Source organism: Rutilus rutilus, assembly GCF_951802725.1.
Source record: "Rutilus rutilus genome assembly, chromosome: 9".
In the NCBI taxonomy this organism is placed as follows: Eukaryota; Metazoa; Chordata; class Actinopteri; order Cypriniformes; family Leuciscidae; genus Rutilus; species Rutilus rutilus.
Window position 1 is genome coordinate 17,836,656 of NC_140223.1, and position 18,000 is coordinate 17,854,655.

Sequence of the window (18,000 nt, forward strand, 5' to 3'; positions counted from 1 at the left end):
TCGCCATGGTGACGTCCTCTCTCACCCGAAACACAACATGGTATATATTGAACTACACGTAGCTAAAAGTCAAAATAACAATTATACATGCAACCTCAGATAACTGTAGACATGCACACATGTATCTGAATGCATTTTTAGGAAATGTTCTGTGTTACATATTTTTACCGATTTATGCCGTCATACCGCGACTATTTTTGGCCAGGGACACGACGTTGCCGTCGGACCAATGTTTGCTGGGTATTAAACCCTGGCTATGGCCATATCCAGTGTTGTATGTTGTATACATATGTTAACATATGTTATACATGTGTATATAGCCTGTTATAAGAGGATGCCAACTGAACGCAGTCTGTAAAAGTTCTTTGACAGTTTAATAAAAAAATTCTATGAGCCATCGTAGAGAGTCAAGTCAAGTCAAGAATATTTATATAGCGCTTTTCACAATACAGATTGCATCAAAGCAGCTTCACAGCATAAACCAAAATAACACAACAAGGTTTGTTTCTAGTGTAAATTTATTGATTGATAAAATTAAATTAAATATTCCCAAAATATCCCCAATTGAGCAAGCCAAAGGCAACAGTGGCAAGAAACCGAAAACTCCATCAGCAATCCACTTTTCCACGTTACCGGAGACAAAAAACCTGCATGAGTACAAACGGGATGAGATGCCACAGCATGACACAGCACTGACATCACAACCAACGTATAAATGCATCATTGACTCTAAAGTTTTACGCTTGCCTATGTACATGCCAACGTAAAATTACGATCTCATTCACGAACAAATGTTACGTGTGACGTTTGCATAGGTATTTGCTTACCTAACAGCACATCATCCCTCACGGAAAGAAATGTCGTCTGATGTTTATATATGTATACAGCAACGTGCCATCGCATCACAAATGCAAATGAAATCCTAAATAGGGCAACGCTATTGGCTGTTGTGCGGTCTGACGCGACACCCGAACATATACTTCGTATTTACGCGTACAAACTGTGCGTGTTAATGCGTCCAAATTTCACGCGTTGCATATAATAAGTATTGTCCCCAACGGCGTTCCATATGGGGAAACCACTAGACAGGGCTTTCTTCTGTGTAGATATAAATTCACCTACGCTTTGCATCAGCTGGGTATGCAGGTAGCCTAAATGACGGCTGTTAGCCTACATGGTCGCCCTCGCCCAATAATTTTTTTTTTTAAATAATAAATGAAGATATAAATCAATATAATTAGTTGTAAATTTAATATTTTTAACACTAATACAAAAAGAAAAGAATAATGCATGTACAATATGTCTATATTAACGTAAACGCATGACATTCAGACTGACTAACAACAGAACAGAGAACAACAGAGATATTAAAATACACACTCTTCTGAGTTTTATGATGTAGGCCTTGTGTTTTATTAAAATGTATTCATTTATATCTCAAAGATGTGCGCTTGTATCGCAGCGCACCGGGTCATGTTGAGAGGGAAACAAACGCATTTTATTATTAGCCTATTCAGAAATAGTGTCAAAGATCGGTAAATAAAATGCAACATTAACATTATAAACACTATTAATAACATATAGGCTATGTCTATGCGTATTTTACTTCCCCTTACTAGCCTATGTCAAATCCTTAAATGAATGGTAGGCCTATTCAGAAAACAACAAGAATGAAAAATAAGTAGCCGTACAATAAAAATATAGCCTAATAGCTTATAAAAATAGCCTATTTTGTCCTTTATTATAAACAACATTTAGCCAATTTTAAACGCCAAGCCTAAACGAATTTATTTGAATCGAAACTGAAACTGTACCGACGTTGGTTTCGCGCATCTCTCATTCGGTCCAAAGTTTCCATATTTGCAATGTAATATTTGGATGCTAACTAGTAATGTAAAGAGGGCTTTTATACTTAAGTCAAGTCCCAATACACGTATATGCTAAATCATCATCTTCACAGCAAGGGAAATGAGTTTGGAATAACAGCAAGTAGCCTACTGTGCGGCACAGCCTTTATATTGTACAACAGACCAATTAAATTAAGCAGAATAACTTTTTATATGTTTGGTTGACTGTGTTTTATTTTAATAATGAACAGGCTGCGATGTTAGCCATGCCAGAAGTGAACTGATAGAGATGCTGTGTGAGCGAGCGATGCGCCGGCGACATCACTTGGATTTGTTGCTCAGCAGGGGAAATAATAATATTCTGTCGTTTAATAATCTGTCATTCGAAACAGTAACATTTATATTTTTATTTGTGTACATTCAAAATGACTACAAAATGTCATGCCTTTGGAAAATAAAGAAAACAACATGATGCGCTGCTTTAGCGCGTCTCAGTCTCCTTGAACATCTTTCTGGCGCACACCACAAATGAACCAAAATAGAGTGAATAGCCTTCTGACGCGCCTACTTTTCAAAGTCAACATTTAGATTATTTGAAGTAAAATGCATTATATAGTCACTTAAGAATAAAACACAGCGTGGTTCATGATAAAAATAAATAAACAAATAAATAAACGTGACTTTACAGTTTGGAAATAGGAAAATAGCAAACCCCTGGCACTTGAGAACTCCTGGTCTACACAGAAGAAAGCCCTGTCTAGTGTTTTCCCCAGTACGGGTTGTGTCGAGCCATGTTAGTCTGGTTATTTGATGAAAAAAAAGATGAAATGTAGTTGCAATAAACGCGTTAAGAATCACAACGCGAGGACTCTTATTCTGCAGTGCAGAACTGAGGAAGAACTGATGACGGGACAGTTTGATCTTCGGCTGACAAATCAAAGGAAAGGGGCGTTTCATTCCCGCCTACGTGTAGAAATCAAATATTCCAGCTGTTTATACATTTTTCTACCTCAGAACGAAAAACGAAAAATCAAGCTGAATTCTTGTTTTTCGTTGTTTTGGAAAAAATGAACATCGAAAAAGGAACTGTTTTCTCATTTTTCTACTTTCAATATTAAATTAAAAAACGACTGAACGAATGATACACGGATTGAGGTTTAGCCTATTCCTTTTCTGATCCGATCGAGTCTCGAGAGGAGCAGAGGACATGTAAACACACTCACACTGAGTCCGAAATTATCATTCGAATTTTTTGCACGTTAAAAAAATAAATACGCCTTACATAAAATAAGCACGCTACACACTGCCTCCGAAACTTTCGTCCGAAAAAAATGTTTAAAAAAATCGGATGGGGTTTGATTTTCTGCGTTTTTCGCATCCGTAGCAAGCATTTTGATCTAGGTGTTTTGATCTATTTTGATCTGTGTTTTGACAATTCAGAGACACCGAATGTGTCATATAAATGAGTGTCCTATCATTCTAAAATTCTCCCGTCTGTGAAGTGGAGCAGGACAACGTCGTCACCAGTCCTTGTTCTTTAACCCGGCCGGGGCCTATAGGTTGTGAAGCGGGTTTAGGTGGCTAGCCAGCTATGTTTCAGTTTAGTTCACGCCAACCCTGCATGGGTTTTATAGGCACTATGAAAGTGGTTTGGCTTTTAGCAGTGTCCATCGTCATAGGCTAACTTACGCTCCCCGGCTAACCTGGGGCACGTTCAAGTTCAAAACGGTGCGCAACGTTTTGCTACGGTTTCCGGTTTGAACGTCATGTTTCCTGGAAACGGCGTGCACCGGTGTGCAACGGGGTTTGAGATAATTTTGTATGATTTAGATATTATTTATGTAATTATTAATCGATCACACATTTATCAATTATTTTTACGCAAAGTTTAAAGGAATAAATATATGAAGGTAATATAAATATGCTTTAGAATCAATAGATTAAGCTATAAAATGACTACATGTGAGCTTAAAGGGTTAGTTCGCCCAAAAATGAAAATTCTGTCAGTAATTACTCACCCTCATGTTGTTCCAACCCCGTAAGACTTTCGTTCATCTTCGGAACACAAATTAAGATATTTTTGATTAATTCTGAGAGCTGGCTCACTCCTCCACAGGCTTATGGACACTAGGGTTGGGCGATGTCCCCTAAATTGGCAGTTGACGATGTTTACAGTAAAACATCGCGATGGACGATGATATCGTCGGGGGGGGGGGGGGGGGGGGGGTGCTCCGTACGGAATCGCGCTGACCATCACAAAGAGAGAGAGAGTACACTTCTACTGTGTTTACGCCACGGGAATACTCGGCTTGGCATTTTGAAATATGTATATGGGTGGTTGACATGACATGGCCTTTTTTTGGTCCAATGTGTCAAAGTTAAGTAAATTATAGAAAAATATGTAAAAAACTGTGGTGATATTGTTCAGAAAGTGTTGTTTTATATGAACATACAGAGCATCCATGGGATTAATCTTCCATTTTTTCACAATTTTCAGCCAAACCAGAAAAAGCTCATATGGCGTGACTGTCCCAAGCACATTTCACAAATTTTGATTTTGAATAAAAACAAGAAAATGAATTCATTTTCTGTTTATTCAATCTCATATTGATATCCCAGATGTCTACTTGTGAGTCTGCTTGACTAAAAGTTCAGGCATAATATTTTGAAGCCACCCTTAACTAAAACATTTTGTCCCGATAATGGATATCATATGGTGTGACGCCATATTCATTTTTTTAAACGGGCAATTGTTTGGAGACCTTTGGGGAGTGGGGGTCCTCCTTCATTCAGTAGGAAGAACAACAACTCAGAAGGACACTGAAAGTTATGAGGTGAGTTTTCTCTCTTCATGTTTTCAAAAAAATCAAGTATATCCGTCACTCCTGCTTCAGTTCCCTTTTACGCTGTCTTTTGGTGTGACCCATTTTACACAAAAATGCCCAAGTGAAAAGACTTTTCAGTCAATATTACCTTTAAAACTATATTGTCATATTGTAGTTAGCATGGTTTTAGCACGTTAGCATAAAAGCACATTGCTTAATGTCATGCTAAGTACATGAAACCTCATATGGTGTGACACAACATCATAAGGTGTGACAGGGTTTTCTTGTCACACCATATGATTATTTTGTCACACTGTATGATATGAACTGCATTTAAATACATAAATAATGCTCTTAGATACATATTTTATAGCTAATAGTTAGGCTTATTGAATATTTCGTCCTTTTAACACATTTTGATACTATATTATTCACACATTTAATATCTATACACCAACTCAATTTGGTGAATCCCTACTTCCTTACTATCCCATTTTCAAGCTGAATCTATGTTAAACTACAGCATTTTGTCACTCAAATGTTTCCCTTTATTTACTTATTTTTCAGTTTGAGGTAGATTTCAGTAGATGGCGAGAGATGGCGAGTACAGAAAGAACAAGGAAATACAGGGAGAGATTAAATGCAGATGCTTTAAGGAGAGAGGAGGTCCTGAGGAAAAGACAAGCAAAGTAAATGGAAACATTTAAGTTATTGATAGTGATGCAGGGTGCTGCATCACATAGCCTATACCAGTTGTACAATGTGCAGTTATATTGAGACCAAGTTGAAAAACACATTATACTTGAAAAACTCAGCTCAGAAGAAAGCTCTACAGATAAACATACACACACTTGCACGAGCAGGCACCAAGCGTGCCGCAAAAGCCCTGAAAAGTGAAGCCAAAACGTCTTGATCGCCCCCCGGTGACTGGTCCTAGTATAGGCCATAAGCCCCGCCTCCCCGTGTTATTCAATGGGACTTGAGACCAACAAACAATTTAATTACACTTCAAATATCTTTTTTCCGAAGGTGGTTTCTGTCATTTACTGTAGTTTTTATCACGCTGATGTAAATTCAAGTGTTTGTTTTTAAAGTAAGTTTGTTTTTAGTTAGTTATTTTATGCTATAAAAGTGGTGGTGTGACGTCAATATTTTATCACCTGTGATTGACAGGTTCTCTAAGCGAAGTAGTCACTGAAGCACCAACAGACATTTTTTTTAGGATCTTCAGAGGACTGAGGAGATTGGAGCTTTAAATGTAATATCTAAATTTCTATAATTAATTATTTCACACCGAGATTGAGGACGGGGCCTTGATTTCACGGCTTTACTTCCTGCTCACGACTGTGCAGGTCTGGTCCCGAAATCGCTACTGCGCAGACTCAAGCCCCAAGATGTCATAGATGCGTAGATGTTTTAGTCTATGGCAGGCACACACACACTCACTCGCTCACGCAGATTCACTCACTCAGACATGCATGCAGACTCACTCAATCAATCACTCTTGAATGCAAAAGTAAATGCAATAAATTATTAATCTGATTATATTTTGCAGTGTATATTTCTGAAATGCTTGTGTGCATGATTGAATTTGTCTATTTACAGATATCAAGAGAAAAAACTGAAAGGGGAGGTACAAACATTCCATGTGAATTCTCTTCCACCATCAAGAAGAGAGAAACTTAGGGAATTATGGAGGAATGCACAGTTAAAATACAGGGTAAAGAAGAAAAATCTACAAGGGATAATGAACTTAACCCCTGAAACCTCATTTAACCAGGAGGTGGAAGTTCAACCTGACCCAGTGCCAGTCCACTGTAGCACACCTGAACATCCAGATTTAGCACAAAACCAGGAAAGACCACAAACTTCATCACCACCATCACCACCATCACCACCACCACCATCCTCACTGCCAGAATCACCAAGCCCTTGGAGGGTAGAGATCAATAAGCTGAAGGCTCAGTTAAGACAACAGAGAAACAAAAATAAGGTGCTAATGAGAAGAGTAAATATTGAACAACGGAAGGCAACAAAATACAGAAAACAGTGTCGAAGACAAAAGACAATAAAGCCAACAGCTGTCAGTAAGACTCCAAAAAGTAAGAAGTCTGAGAAGGCACAGAAAGTGGAGTCATTTTTGCTGCAAGAAGAGAACAGTATCGTTCTTCCAGGCAAGAAAGATGTAGTTGGTCGAAAAGTGAAAAAACAAAGAAGAGTACTAACCAGCCCTCTGACAGATCTCCACAAGGCCTACACGCGGACATGTGACCGTAAACACCGTATGTCATACCGGCAGTTTACGAGGTACAGACCTTTTTATATCACTGAGGCTAAGTCAAAAGATCGCAACACATGTGCATGTTACCAACATGAAAATATGTCTCTCCTGATTAACAGTCTTGCAATTAGAGGCCTACTTCCTACAAAAAGCCTCTCTGATCTGCTCGCAAGTATCACATGCAGCACAGCCGACGTGAGATGCATGCAACGCCTCTGTCCAAACTGCTGCTTTGATGAGGTGCAGCTTAATGACCACAGTCAAAGTGATTCCGCAACATGGGAGCAGTGGGAAAAAGTGGATGCTGAGGTTGGTGGGAAAATATACAAAAACTGGATAAAAAAAACAGAAAGGGGGACTCTCGTGGAGTTGATTGAACTGTTCCAGAAGGGGCTGGAGGCGATCGCAGGCCACCAGTTTAACTGGCTTCACCAGGTGCAGCAATTTAGACAAATTAAGGAGAACCTGAAGGTAAATGAGATGGTCTTGCATGTAGACTTCTCAGAAAATTACGCATGTAAACTGAACACTGAGATTCAGACCTACCATTTTGGTGGCAATAGACAACAGGCAACATTACACACTGGAGTTGCCTACTCAGTTAGTGGCTCACAGTGCTATGCCACAATCTCCAAGTCCTTACGTCACGATGAACGCGCAGTGTGGGCACACATAAAGCCCGTTTTAGAGGACTTCCGAAGAAGAAATGTCCATGCCATTGATACAGTACATTTTCTGAGTGATGGGCCAGCCAACCAATATCGCAACAGGGCAAACTGCTACCTCATGAGCAGCATTCCCTATACGTGGGGGTTCAAGCGAGTCACCTGGAACTACTCAGAGCGCGGCCATGGGAAAGGGGCACCTGATGGCGTCGGAGGGACTCTGAAAAGAAAAGCAGACATGCATGTCCTTGGGGGTAGGGATCTGCAAAGTCCAAAGGAAATGTGTGAATATTTGCAAGAGACTGTCGAAAACGTCACAGTCACTTGGATCGAAGAGGAAGAGATCTCTGTAATGGACGAAATGCTCCCTCCATCAGTGCGCCCAGTGACTGGTATCAGCAGCACGCACCAGATTCTGTCCTTTGCCCCAGGGGAGATATTCTACAGGGCTTTGAGCTGCTTTTGTAAATATCCAGATATGTGTGCTTGTCACAAGCCAACTCATCTTCAGTTTGACAGCAACTCACCTGCTGAAGTGCTCTGTTCCCAGTCAAGTGACTCTCATGCTGAGGTGCCACCTCCCCAATCAAGCAAAAGTTCACTCATTACTCAAGCTGAGGCAGATTTCACTGAAAAAGATGATGATGATAATGAGAAATACACAGAGGGGCAGTTTGTGATTGTGAAATATGAGGAGAGGTCATATGTGGGTCAGATAGTGGAAATACTCAGTGAGAATGAGCTGAAGGTCAACTGCATGAAACAGAAGGGGTGCCAGAATGCTTTTGTGTGGCCACACAGACAAGATTGCATATACTACAACCAAAATGAAATAATCTGCAGCCTCAAACAACCCCAGCAAAGCAGGCGTTTTGCCATGCTCTTGAAATACGACTGGCTCATGTTTAATGAAGTCTAAACCTGCAACAAATATAAGCCTGTTCAGTTCCTTTATAAAGATATGGTTCTTGTCTCTTTAAGTAGAAGCCAAATGTTTAGTGGCACACTGTTTTTAATGATATATCATCAGCTTGTTGTTCGGTCATTGTTTTACCCATCCTCATTTTGAAATGAATTTATGCATTAAATAAATAAATAAAATGTTCAGTGATTTACTAATGATTAAAATGTATGTAATTAATATTCACTAAATAAAAAGTGCAACATCAAATGAATAAAGTAAGTGGTAATACAGATTTTTGCATACAGATTGTTGTGTGGTGTGATTCATCATATGGTGTGACACCATGTAATTTGGTGTGACATTCAGAATTTTGAAAAAAATTAAGGCTTTTTGGTTATTAATCATAAAATCATCACTGTAACAGATGGGGAATAGTGCCAGCAAAGGTTACAAGCATTTTGGTACTTTTGTAATAAGGTATTCTCAAATCAATTTGAAGTATATTGAAAGATTACGAGTAAACGTCTTCCTATGAGTGATGATAAAGTAAAATAATGCAAAATGTAACATATTTGCACATAAGAAATGCTATACCTTTATATAGTAATGATAAAGAATCAGTATAAATGAACTTACATTATTACATTATATCCCTTTTTAATTTAATACACAATTACATTCATGTCACACCAAATGACAATTTTAGTCACTAAGACAGTAAACTAGCGAATAAATGTAAATTTCAGGACAAAATCTACAAGACCACATATATATTTGGAAATATAAGAGTTGGTAGAATATAACCCAATGAGTTCCATGAGTTCCATTTGAGATTTTATTTAAAAACTTTTTTTCAGCCAAATATGTCAACCACCCATATGTTTATTTGGCCGTTTAGGCTCGCAACCGAAGACAAAGCTTGTCCGTGTTGCGCTCGGAGCGCGCGCACAGCATCCTGTCAGTACAATTCAGTTCTCTTTCGCGACTTATCGCGCTTTTAATATTTCTTTTCAATATAAAGCACATCCTGCTCTTTTCTTTCTCATTCATTCATGTTTTATTATTAATAACTTTAAACAGAATCGTCAACTGAAATCTGCGCGGATTATCAACATACGACACATTTATAGGACATAAAGGGTCTGCGCGGCTAAAGTGAAAGTACCAGCGGCCAGCGGGTGAAATGTTTCGAAATGTCTCTTTGAACAGTAAAGCACCCTGTTAAGAAGGTTTCATCCAATCAGAGAGTCTTTGATGAATGACGTCAGTCAGTGCCTAGTCAGTAAGAGACGAACGAAATATGAATGTTCCGATGCAGGAGATTAATATCTCATCTTTCCTTCAGTAGTGGTCTTATGTGAGCGAGTTAATGACAATGATGTAAGTTGTTTATTCCTTTTATCTTGTGATGTTATATATGCGTTTAAAGCAGATTTGTGTACTTTATTGATTTATCACGAGCTCGTTTTGCTCACCATTGCGGCAGCTCGCGCTAGCGCCTAAGCGCCAAAGTTCATCCCTTATGTTTAATATAAGTAATGCATGAGTACTTTCATAATGTGAGATATATCTCTGGATGGTGATTTATAAGATTATCTGCGTAAATATTGTGTTATGTGCTGTTTCCTATATCGGGTGTATATGTTACTGCCTGTAATGAAACTATAATGGCGTCTCACATAACAACTAACTCCATGTGCGTCCCTTGAACGCCACCTTGTGGATCATCTAGGAACTGCAATAACTTTAATAATGTAGCCAGTTCTATTGCCTTGGTGAATGTTATTGATTTAGCTGTATATCTAATATTATTGTTATTCTTTATTATTTTCAGACCACTTACTGTTACCACTCACTGTTACTATTCAACCTGAATCAAGAGTAAACTACAAACTCTGCTTCAAACTCTGAGTCGCATGTGTTCTTACCGACACACCAGTGCGGATACAAATCCACCTACTCCAGTAAAATACAGTCCTTACTTAAACCTCCATAACATTTGGTCCTTCGAGCCGGATGCTGTATCTACACTGGACTCATGATGTCAGAGGACAAGAATGCAGAGTATCAAGTTGAAGGAGCTCGCCCTAGACGTATAGTTCGTCAACCAGCCTATTTACAAGATTACGAATTGCAGTATGCTGGACTGCCTAGAGCTAATGTTCTTCTGCCTCAGTCTACACCGCGACCACATGGGTCAGATGACTATCAACATGAAGATGAGGACAGGGATATTCCTATGGCCCATCCGCAGGCATCTATTTCTTATCATGATCAAAGAGAAGAGGCTGTTGGATCACCTGATTCATTAGAATCACCACGATTGGCTTTAGAGCCCTGGTACCTTACCACCGATCGTTGGAGTGAGAGAGATGAATGCAGCCCTCAACGGTATGGACGTTCCTTACCTCCTGATGTCCAAAACACAGTGCATGACCTGGAACAAGAGAATAGACATCTCCGTGCTACTCAGCTATCCATGAGGGAAGAGATCAGCCAACTTATAGAAATCCAGAAAAGTATGCAGCAGATGTTGATAAACCAGTCGCAAAGCCAGAGGTCAACTCCTAAGCCTGATTCACAGTTCCAAGTATTAACCCCTCCAGCTCCTTTGCCTAGAGTTGCAAGCAGACAGTCAGAGTCTCCAGGGCCTACACCGACTCCTAGAGCCTTTCCAGTTCCTGCACCACACCGCCTTTCTAAATCTAAGAATACAAATCCTTATGTAGATACAGTCAGCTACGCACAGCATACTCCTCCAATGCAGCCTTACTCAAATGACTTTGTTTCAGATAATGTGGCTACTCAGATTCCCTCAGGCCCTATTGACACTCACAGAGTTACGCGGGACACAAGGCAGCCAACAACAGTAAGGAGAGCTTCTATCATCTACACACCACCTCCTCCTAGCTCCAGTCAGCCGCATGTAGCGCCAGCTAACTTTCCACGGATCCAGACTAACATTGCAAGACAGGAGATCATTTATAGAGGTCCACAGCCAACCATTCCAGATTTTACCCGTCGAGAGCCTGGTGAATTTGCCCGTCTCAAACTTGCCTTGAATAACCTACTACCTGATGAAGCTACAGAGCTATTCAAGTACCAAGTTTTGGTAGATCACCTAAAGTTAACAGATGCTCGCCTCATTGCTGATTCCTTCTTAAATTCATCCACTCCCTACACAGATACCATGGCAGCCCTCACTGAACGGTTCGGTCGACCTCACCAGCTTGCATTGAGTAAAATTGCTGCTATTATGGATGCATCAAATATTCAGCCTGGCGACACTGTAGGCTTTGAACGCTTCGCTCTTCAGATACAAGCCTTAGTAGGATTCCTTAAAACATTAGGAACAGAAGGAGACATTGAATTACATTGTGGATCCCACGTGGCTCGACTTTTGTCCAAGCTCCCTTCAGAACAAAGAGCATCCTTCCGCAGGCATATGAGTTATGAACCTGGCTCAGTGTACACGCTGCTTGATTTAGCTAAATGGCTTAATTTCGAATCCTGGTGCCAGGACCCAGAGAGCTTTGGTGGATATAAGCCCCAGAAAGATAGAGCCCGTTCACGAGTGGATCAACAGAGGGAAACAAAAGCCAAGGTCAGACAGACTACAATCCTTCATGGCTCAAACGAATTATGTTCCTCAATACCATCAGTGCCAACCAAGAGTCAAGGCAAAAGCTTTGCCTTCTGTCCATACTGTGACAGTAAAGAACATTATCTGAGTCAATGTGCCACATTCCAATCCTTAACCAAAGACCAAGTGATTGACTGGATTAAGACTAATAACAGATGCTGGAAGTGTGGACGTAACCATAGAGCTGCACAGTGTACCCTCAAGAAACTCTGCCATCTGTGTAATGGAAAGCACCTCCAAATCCTCCATGAGGTCAACTTTAAGCCTGTGAAAGAAGGGACCTGTTTAGTTAGTTCAACTAGCAAAATGCTATACCTAGACCGTCCTCAAGGACTCAGCAGCGTCCTTCTGAAAGTGGTCAGAGTCATTCTGAAGCATAAGGGACAGAGCCTAGATACTTATGCTGTGCTTGATGATGGTTCTGAACGGACAATGCTGTTACCAGCGGCAGCCCGGAGGCTGGGACTTACAGGCCAGGCAGAGGACTTAGCCTTGAGAACTATAAGGCAAGACATCACTAAGCTTTGCGGTACCTCAGTATCCTTTCAGATTTCATCTCCATCCCAGCCTGGCAAGAGTTACAAAATAACGGGAGCCTTCACTGCAGAACTACTTAGCTTAGCTGAACATTCCTACCCTGTTGCAGACCTTCAGCGACGATACCGGCATTTGAAAGGCTTACCTTTACAGCCTATTCACAAAGCGTGTCCCCTGTTACTGATTGGAGCAGACCATCCTCACCTTATCACTCCGATTGAACCAGTTCGTCTCGGTCCACCTGGAGGTCCGGCAGCTGTCAAGACAAGGCTGGGTTGGACTTTACAAGGACCAGCAAGAGTCTTCGGAGATAATGTGAAATCTCAACAGTGTCTGCACATTGCCATTAATCCCTCAATGACAGAGTTGTTCCAGAATGTTGAGAGACTCTGGCAAGCAGACGTGATTCCCAATCGAAATGAGAAATCTGTCACGCGGTCTAAGCAGGACCAAGGAGCTCTTGACTTGCTCCAGTCACAGACTGTCAGAGTACTGATCGATGGCGTAAGTCGCTATGCAACTCCACTCCTGCGTAAGAAGGATATGCCCATACTTCATGCTCCTATGGAGGCAGTACTTCCTAACCTTAGGAACACAGAGAAACGCCTGGAGAAAGACCCCAGTAAAGCAGCTGCCTACCAACAAGAGATAAAGAAATTAGAGACCTCGGGCTATGTTGTCAAACTCCCACCTGAAACAGCTAATTCGCAAAGAGAGTCATGGTTCATCCCTCACCACCTTGTGCAGCACAACGGTAAGAACCGTGTGGTCTTTAATTGTTCATTTGACTTTGAAGGCCATAACCTGAATAACTATCTGCTGCCAGGACCAGCCTTGGGCCCATCATTGTTAGGTGTATTCCTGCGCTTTCGTGAACACCCAGTGGCAATAAGCGGAGATATTAAAGGGATGTTCCATCAGGTTCGTCTCCTTCCAGCTGATAGGCATATTCTCCACTTTGCATGGCGAGACTTGAACAGATCTAAACCACCGGACATTTATGAATGGCAAGTACTACCCTTTGGCACTACGTGTAGTCCGTGTTGTGCCATTTATGCTGTCCAGCGACATGTTACAGATCATAGCACTCCTGATGACAATATCAGAACCATAGTAGAAAGGAATTTCTATGTGGACAATTGTTTGAAGAGCCTACCATCATCTCAAGAGGCAAGGCAGCTTGTAGACAAACTCTGTACCCTCTTTGCCAGCGGTGGCTTTGAACTGCGCCAGTGGGCATGTAATGATCCCAGTGTGGTTGACCACCTACCGACAGAATTGAGATCCAGCAGTACCGAATTGTGGCTATCTCAAGATCGTGCCGATGTGCAAGAATCCGCATTAGGTTTAAGGTGGCACTGCAAATCAGATCTCCTTGGATATAAAACTCGTCCTGTCAAGCCTGGACCATGTACCCTTCGACACGTTTACAAGGTACTTGCAACCCAGTACGACCCCCTAGGCTTCATACTCCCATTTACCACTCGGGCCAAAGTTTTAGTTCAGAGATTATGGGACAAGCAACGAGAATGGGATGACCCAAATCTACCTGATGACCTTTTGAGATCCTGGAAGGAATGGGAGGGAGAACTCCCTACACTAGCAAGTATTTCACTTCCCCGCTGTGTCACATCTTCAGACATTAATCACTCCCACAACACCAGACAGATTCATATCTTTTGCGACGCTTCTGAGCAAGCTTATGGATCTGTCGCTTACCTACGTATTGAGGACGACAGTGGTCATGTCCAGTTAGCCTTTATACTAGCAAGATCCAAGGTTGCCCCGAAACGACGTCTGACCATTCCCCGACTAGAGCTGTGTGCTGCCCTGAATGGTGCCCAATTATCCAAACTCTTACAGACTGAGCTCACCCTAAAGATCAATACAGTGACACTTTGGACAGATTCCACCACTGTTCTAGCCTGGCTCAACTCCGAATCATACAGATTCAAGGTGTTCGTTGGAACCAGGATAGCCGAAATTCAAGAGCTGACTGCAGAATGTTCCTGGCGGTATGTGGATTCCAGCAGTAATCCAGCGGATGACCTCACCAGAGGTAAAACTCTTTCTCAGTTATCAGTGCCCAACAGATGGAGTCAGGGACCATCATTCCTGTTTGAGTCTGAGTCGGTATGGCCTGTCACTCCTCCCATACAACCACCGGAAATCAAAACAGAGCAGCGCAAAGGAATCTTCTGTGGCCTTATGACAGAAGAAGTTGTTCCTGACATCCCTGACCCTACCACACACAACACCTGGAATGAGTTAGTAGAGGCCACAGTTCAGGGGTTAAAAGATTCAGGACCACCCTCAGCAGTAGACTACCAAACTGCAGAATGGTATATCCTGCAGAAATCTCAAATTGATTGTTTTCCAGATGAATACAAATTGCTAAAAGCTGGTAAACCTGTACCTTCCACTAGTCGACTACTTGCTCTTGCCCCAGAATTTGACGACTCTTGTCAGCTTATAAGAGTTGGTGGCCGTTTACGTCGAGTTGAAGGACTAGAGATGTCAGTTATACACCCTGTAGTCCTTGACCCACATCACTGGGTTACCAAGTTACTGATCCAAGACTTTGATAGTAAACTCTGCCATCCAGGACCTGAAAGAGTCTTCGGAGAGATAAGGAGAAGCTTTTGGATACTGAGAGGACGAGAAGCTATACGCAAACAACAACATTTGTGCAAAGACTGTCAAAAATGGAAGAACAAACCAGTTATTCCCCGAATGGCAGATCTACCTCCAGCTCGACTCAGACTGCTCAAACCCCCATTCTACAGTACAGGCATGGACTGTTTCGGGCCATTCCAAATTAAGATTGGCAGACGATGTGAGAAAAGGTGGGGAATCATCTTTAAGTGTCTCACGACACGAAGCGTTCATCTAGACCTCCTTACAGCCATCGATACTGATTCCTTTCTGATGGCCTTGAGGAGGTTTATAGCTCGCCGTGGCACACCTCGCGAGTTATATTCAGACAATGGCACTAACTTTCATGGAGGACAGAGAGAGTTGCAAGAAGCCTTTGCATCGCTTACTCCACAAATCCAGCTACATTTGGCTAAACAAAAGATTTCTTTCCACTTTAACCCACCTGGAGCCCCACACTTTGGAGGTGTGTGGGAAAGAGAAATTAGGTCGGTCAAGACTGCTCTTCGCATCACAGTCAGCTCCCAAGTCGTAACTGAGGAAGTTCTCCAAACAGTCCTCATAGAGGTGGAGGGAATGCTTAATAGCAAGCCCCTGGGTTACACTTCCAGCAATGTAGCTGACCTTGACCCTGTTACGCCAAATTATTTGCTGATGGGGCGGCCAGATAGCTCACTACCACTCGTAATTTATCCTGCTACAGAGCTCATGGGTCGAAGAAGGTGGAAGCAGAGTCAGGTTCTGGCCGATCAGTTCTGGTCAAGTTTCATCCAGCACTACCTGCCTACGCTACAGACCCGCAACAAGTGGCACACAGATGTCGGTGACATCTCTACCGGAACAGTGGTAATGCTCATCGATCCACAACTACCACGAGCATTGTGGTTGGTAGGCAAAGTTGCGAAGACGTTCCCAGGATCTGATGGCCACATCAGATCTGCTGAGATTCAAATTAAGGATAAGACCTACATCCGGCCTGTTTCTCGCTTGATCCCACTTCCTGCATTCACAGATCAAAGGGAACTTGTCTTAGCCCCTCAGACTGATTAATTTATAGAGTTCAAATATGCTTGGCATATTTGGGGGCGGCAATGTTAAGAAGGTTTCATCCAATCAGAGAGTCTTTGATGAATGACGTCAGTCAGTGCCTAGTCAGTAAGAGACGAACGAAATATGAATGTTCCGATGCAGGAGATTAATATCTCATCTTTCCTTCAGTAGTGGTCTTATGTGAGCGAGTTAATGACAATGATGTAAGTTGTTTATTCCTTTTATCTTGTGATGTTATATATGCGTTTAAAGCAGATTTGTGTACTTTATTGATTTATCACGAGCTCGTTTTGCTCACCATTGCGGCAGCTCGCGCTAGCGCCTAAGCGCCAAAGTTCATCCCTTATGTTTAATATAAGTAATGCATGAGTACTTTCATAATGTGAGATATATCTCTGGATGGTGATTTATAAGATTATCTGCGTAAATATTGTGTTATGTGCTGTTTCCTATATCGGGTGTATATGTTACTGCCTGTAATGAAACTATAATGGCGTCTCACATAACAACTAACTCCATGTGCGTCCCTTGAACGCCACCTTGTGGATCATCTAGGAACTGCAATAACTTTAATAATGTAGCCAGTTCTATTGCCTTGGTGAATGTTATTGATTTAGCTGTATATCTAATATTATTGTTATTCTTTATTATTTTCAGACCACTTACTGTTACCACTCACTGTTACTATTCAACCTGAATCAAGAGTAAACTACAAACTCTGCTTCAAACTCTGAGTCGCATGTGTTCTTACCGACACACCAGTGCGGATACAAATCCACCTACTCCAGTAAAATACAGTCCTTACTTAAACCTCCATAACACACCCGTTTCAATAAAAGGATATATTAAAGTTTATATAGCCTACTTTTACATTTTCGGTGCTGTTCTAAAATGATTTTCGCCATCACCTTAAACAAGCAGCGGCTGCTTGAATCCCAGTGCAAGAGCTGTTAGGTTACCACAGAAACGTAAGCGGTTAGTTGATTGCTGTGGTGACTCGTGACACTCGCGAACAGCACTGCACACGCACGTCTTAATTTTTTTATCGTTCGTTGGTAAAGGGTGAGAGACCTTGCGAGCCACATGATTTTTGCCTAAGAGCCAGGTTCCCAACCACTGGTGTACACACGAACATGAACTGCCGTGAGACTGGGCTGGTCTGACAGGGTGGGGGGCGTGGCATCACGATGGACACTATAACTTGCTGGCCCAGAAAATGTATTAAAGAGATCGTTAATAGTCCAAGTGACTCCAGTGGCTCAATCTTAAGTTTATAAAGCGACGAGAATACTTTTTGTGCGCAAAAACAAACAAAAATAACGATATTCCACTATTCATTTCATTCTCTCTCTGTGCCTCGAGTTAGTTTACGTAGTGTTTTTGCGCAGCGCGTCTGTGTTGCACGTCACCACGTAGGCTCACTATTGGGTGATGCTGGTCATGTGTGTGATGCGTGGTGATGTGAGTAATTACTGACAGAATTTTCATTTTTGGGTGAACTAACCCTTTAAAAGGTCAATTCTATCAAAAGCTCAAATCAATTGTATAAATAACTTAACAACTTTTACTTGCATTGATATAGCAAGACTCTTT